This window comes from Anneissia japonica, unplaced genomic scaffold, assembly GCF_011630105.1.
Source record: "Anneissia japonica isolate Jap-2015-1 unplaced genomic scaffold, ASM1163010v1 scaffold288051_len111034_cov203, whole genome shotgun sequence".
NCBI classification, from domain to species: Eukaryota; Metazoa; Echinodermata; class Crinoidea; order Comatulida; family Comatulidae; genus Anneissia; species Anneissia japonica.
The window spans coordinates 19486-25521 of record NW_022703443.1 but is presented as its reverse complement, the minus strand read 5'-3'; the positions used below and the strand labels follow the sequence as shown (position 1 = coordinate 25521).

Sequence of the window (6036 nt, the reverse complement as noted above, 5' to 3'; positions counted from 1 at the left end):
TTGTTTGTATGTGATATTTTAGGACCCCGTTGGCAACAAGTTCTTCAGAACTTTCACAGGTTATCCTGGCATTAATATCTGTTTTTTTGTTTGTTAATATCAATTTTTTACGTGGTATATGATGTTCAAGGTAACTCAACTTTATTTTTCATGAAGTATAATTTTTTAAAACATTTTTGCTATTGTATCTTTCTATATATATATTTTTTGTACTTTATCTTTTAATGTAATGCCAAATAAAACGAAACGAAATTTGAAAACAATAATTATATACTGAATATAATGTAAAATATATGTTAATGTACAGAAAAAACAAAAATTCTAAACTATGTATTTTTCTAAAATATAAAACAAATGTTGGCAAACGCCTATTTAGTAATTAGCATATAAAGGAATGGTCACAATCAGAAAAAAAAAACCCGATTAATTCTTAAAGCAAACACAGATAGTTGTTATTCATTTTGTTATAAATAGATTTGAGTGAAGGAAGGTTCAATGCACTGTACAACTGATATAGATAACCTGGTCTTTATATCACTCAAACTTTTAACTTGTTCATTTGTAAATTAATTAAATAATGTATAAAATGAGTAATGTATAACAGTATATAAAAGATAGTATGAAACCAACTCCGTAAAAAGGATACAAGCCATTATTGATTCTATATTTCAGGAATCTATAACAGTAGCTTGTTTAAAACGACAGAACGCAGACTTTTGACAAGTATCATTATTATGTAAATTAGTACTATGTCGATTCTGTTTTTCTTTTAATATTTTCCTCAGTGAAGAGGATGGGCCGATCCTGGAGGTACTGCAATAGCAGGCCACCCCGTGGCCAGGACGGAGCAAGCTCCTACTCCATGGCCTAATGTCAAAAATCAGTTTAATATAGAAGCTACTCAATGAGCAGCGTTTCAGATATTAAGCTGAAAAGAACAGATACTCCTTTTTGATTTAAGAGTTAACGCACCTGAAAAAGAACAAGTAACAGGAAAACAAAGAACAAAGCGTTAAACTCTCAGGCAGGCTGCCCACGGCAGACCGGAATACGTGAGCCTACGAAACTCACTGCCAACTGAAACAACACTAAAAACCAAACAAAACAAAACGTAACAAACCTAGAAACATACCTAACAACACACATTACACAAAAGAAACCCACTTTATACCTTAAGGACCAATTTATCGTGAACTAAAAGGGCAAGAACACCCTGGATGCACCATATTTTACGAAAGGCAGAATAATCCGATGAACATCTTAGAAATTCCAACTTAATTCGGGACCGGACAGCATCTCTCACTCTGACAACCATACCCTCCTCAGAAATACACTCATTATGAAACAAAGCCCTACACTTCCAAACTATTAATTTAACCTCACAAATCAAAAAAACTGCAAGCTGATAAACTGTTGTGTCCAAAGCCACAAAGGAAAAAAACATAATATGATCCTCACAAAAATGAACATTTAACCCATAAAACCTGCTTAACAAAAAACAAAACACCATTACCAGACCAAAGACAGACGAGGACATCCCATAATACAGTGACTGGTGGATTCAGCACTACTACACCCTGGACAATCATACCTTCTGACAATCATCCTGCGCTCCCTGAGAACCATCCCTACAGGAAGACAACCATGGAGCACCTTCCAATTTACTTCTCTACTATCATTCAACAAAAGAGCACACCCCAAAGCCTTGAAAGCAAGCACCCAGTCTTTATTAGCCTAGAACGCACCACCGAGGCAACATAACCTTTCTCCACTAGCAACAACTTATAAACGTTTTTACTGGTCAGTAAGCCCCACACTACATCCCCCTACAAACACACCACAACATCAAACACAAGTTACCCAGTCGCTCATACTCCACTGGTGCATCTAAAGCATGAGGGCGGCCATTATCCCACCTTGCAATTCCCAACCTGTTCAGTAAATGGCCCAACCAATAGATACAAAAATAAAACCATTCAACACCTTTGCAGACCAACGCAATGAACGAAAGAAAAACACTCACATTTAGCAACCGGATCAACCAATCCCAAACCCCCCTCACACTGTGGCAACAGAAGCCCGGGATGTCAAAACACAGGTCAGATCGTCAGCATACTGAACAAACTTGCATTCCCTCCCCCTACTACCAGGCAACACCACCCCCCGAATCAAATCCGATCTCTGAATGGAACACGCTAATGATTCCATGTATAACACATACAAAAAAGGAGAAAGCGGACACCCTTGCCTAACACCCCGCGTCACAGGAAAAGAATCAGAAACAAAACCATTAACCATAACACAACTATTTAAATTACAATACATGGAACGCAACCACCTCATCATGTTGTTCCCGAACCCAAACCTCTCCAAAACCCGAAAAAGAAGTTTGAAACTAACTCTATCAAACGCTTTCTCCTGGTCAAAGGAAATTAGAGCCAATGGCGAATTACACCGCAACGCATACTCCACCACATCTCTCAACAACACCGAATTAGACTGGAGTCTCCTCCCAGGCACACTACACAACTAGACAGTCCATAACTTTGCCTAATCTTAAACATAAAAGCTTGGCTAAAATCTTATAGTCAACGTTTAACAATAGCTGATCTCCTCCCTTAGGCAGCAATTTAATCAAGCCTCCTTTCTGTGAGCTAGATAACGCACCACACTCAAAAACACACTTGTAAACCTCGAGCAAATCAGCTGAGAGAACCTCCCAAAACTATAAATAAAACTCCACTGGTAGCCCATCCAACCCTGGGGATTTTTAGCCATAGAACCCAGTGCCTCTCTCACCTCGTCAACCTCAACACTCTTCTCCAGAGATATCATTTCATTGTCGGGCACAGAACAACAAACCGACTCGATAAAAGCATCCTGCTTTCCCTCATCTAAAACTTCACCTCCATAAAAAAGACTCCTATAAAAATCAAGAAAAAACCGTCAAAATTCCATGACTATCCGAAACGACATTTTCCCCTTCTTCCAAAAAACGAACCCTGGCTCTAACCCTGGCCCCCTCCGTCTCGATCTGTGCTAGCTGATCTAACTTATCTTTAATTTCTGCAAAGGAATCTAACAAAGCAGGAGAATGCGATCAATTTAAACGCACTTTAGTCTCATCATACAATCCCTCTAATCTATCTCTCTCTCTCTTTTCTTCTCCTTACTAATCCGTACCGAGTGCCAAATAACAACCTCTTTACTTCTCCGCTTGATATCATCCCACCACTGAAGAACAGACGAAAAACCAGGCTTCAAAGTTCGCCATAACGTGTACTGAGAAATAAAATCCTCAATAAATAGTTGATCACTCAGAATCGAGACATTGCACTTCCATACACCCCTTCCCCTATCCACACTCCCTGCAAGATCTGCTACCATCACCACCCAGTCATGGTCAGAACAATGACATGCAGAATATACAAAACTTCTAACCGAAAAGGAATCTGGAGCGTAAAATCGGTCTAGCCTACACGCCACCCGCTTTGCAGCGGAAGCCCAAGATGTAGCAGCAACCACCGGGTGTAACAAACGAAATTGGTCGGAAAGACCAAAAGTCGTACAAAAATTCAACTCCGCAGAACCTCCAGACCCCAAACCCGGATTCCCTCCAACCTTATCTAAATCAAGATCCAATACACAATTGAAATCCCCCCTAATCATGGAGCTGCCGCAGAAACCCACCTCGCCAATGAACTAAAAAAAACTTTTCTGCAAGCTGGGTCGTTTGGTGCATAAATGCAACAAAGCTGCACTGGTACCCCATGAATTCCCACCACACCGGACAGCACTGCCCCGTCAGGATCCCGTCTAACATTCTCAAGCGATAAGCCCTTACGCAACAAAATCCCCACCCCACCACTTCTGCTGGAGCTGCTAGCCCAATAGGCGTTCCCGCCACAAATCACCCTCCTGTAAAGAACCACAATGAACTTCTTGTAAGTAAACCACATCATATTTCCGCTCCCGACATAACTGAAAAATCTGAGCCTCCTAGAAGAAACACTAAACCCATTAACGTTTAAAGACGCAAAAACAGCCATTAAGGAGATAACAGAAAAAAAAACAGAAACACAAAGAATACATCATTATGAAAAGGTGGAACGAACAACCTGAGCAACTGATGAAGACAAAACGTATGCAGCATGGCACTCCGAAAGGTGAGGAATAAGATCAGAAGGCCTCGATACCTTAGTTCTACAGGCTCGCACCAGGCAACTTAAAACCACCTTCGCTTTCCCATGCTTCGTAGACATATGATCAACATAAGCTGACCAGGACGAGAATGATTTCTTTGCACAGCCTTTCGAGCAGGAAATTCCTAAACCACTCTCTTTGGCTAATCTGGAGTCTTCCAACTTCGACCGAGCCTTGAGGCAGCGTGCCACCTCCCCGCTTACGGCCACCTTCTCATCTCCTGAAGAACTATCTTCAGCTGAGGTGCCAATAAGCAAAGGAGACTCCTCCTGAAGAGGGCCCATCTCACAATCCCCCCACTTTGCCTTAGTAACATTGGCACTGGCTTCCTGGGAAACATAATCAACTAACTTGACTGCTTGCTTATTAACCGAAGTATCCTCCGAAACATCATCACCCTCTCTTAGACGGTCCTTCTCTACGTACAACCTGCCCCTCTTCATGTTCCAAAACCTCCTCGTCAACCATCTCATCCACAACCTCATCCTGTTCCACCATTCCAACCAACTCCACCCCTGGACCACCCCCACCAGCCTTAGCACTAAAAGAAACCGGGCAGTTGCGATAAACATGCCCCGAGACCTTGCAAATAGTGCACACGATCTCATTTTTACACTGAACGGCTACATGGCCTAGCTCTAGACACTTCGAACATTTCTTCTGCTGACAATCCTTAACAAAATGGCCCTCCTCTCCACAGCGTAGGCAAGTCCTGGGCTGGCCTCAGTAACTTACCCAGCAGTTCCTTGAACCAATCTTTAGTTGTGATGGGATGTTACGCCTGAGCTAAATCATGTAATGTCTGTTCCCATTATGTATGAACGGCTGGTCCTTGTATGTCAGCAAACCGTGAACTAACCACCTCAACAAACTGAGACAACACATGTTGCACAACTTCGTCCGGTACTTTAAACTCCACATATAGGACTGTCACCATGACCCTGCTATCATAGAAACGTATATCAGGAGAGTCAGAACTTCTCCAAAGTGGCCGCAGCAAACCTACACTTAGCAGCTCCTTGAAACGAAACATCAAACGTACCATTACCCAACCTCTAAACAGCAACTACATCCTCAACCTTCACACCCGCCATATCCAAATCCAAGAAAACCCGCTCAACCACCTCCGCCGGTCATGATACCCAAGATTTATTGACGCCGGCCTACGCATACCGAACGATAGTTAATACTATGGCAGCTTTACTAAAATACTCGATCTAAGCCTCCGAAAAAGAACAGCTTAAGAGTTAACGCAACTAATGATTGAATAACAGACAAATAATGACAAAGCGTTAAACCCTCAGGCAGGCTGCCCACGGCAGACCGGAATACGTGAGCCTACGAGACTCCCTGCCAACTGCAACAGAAACTAAACCAAACAAAACAATACTAACAAACCTAGAAACAAACCCAACACATATTACTTAAAAGAAACCGAAATTATACCTTAAGGATCAATTTACCTTCAACTAAAAGGGCAAACACACCCTGAATACACCAGGTTTTACGAAAGGCAGAAAAATCCGATGAACATTTAAGATATTCTAACTTAATTCGTGACCGGACAGCTTCCCTTACCCTGATCACCATACCCTCCTCAGAAATACATTCATCATGAAACAAAGCCCTACATCTAGACCTCCAAACAATTTCAGAAATCAAAAACACTGCCAAACGTGTGATGTATATAGGCGCGACATACAATAACATAGGCAATGCCAACGAATTTAAAATTAAAACATGACCAAATAACGACATTTTCCTCTTTGCCCACTTCGCCACCACCTTCTCAAACCGAACCACAACTTCCTCCCATGAAGCATAACTGGCATC

General features: G+C 41.7%; 1 non-coding gene across 1 annotated transcript; it reads right to left on the bottom strand.

Moving 5' to 3' along the window:
• Positions 1 to 788: 788 nt before the first annotated feature.
• LOC117104462 lies at positions 789 to 984 on the bottom strand. The gene has a single exon (XR_004444754.1). It is a non-coding gene; the product is annotated as a U2 spliceosomal RNA (small nuclear RNA).
• Between the last annotated feature and the right edge of the window lie 5052 nt (positions 985 to 6036).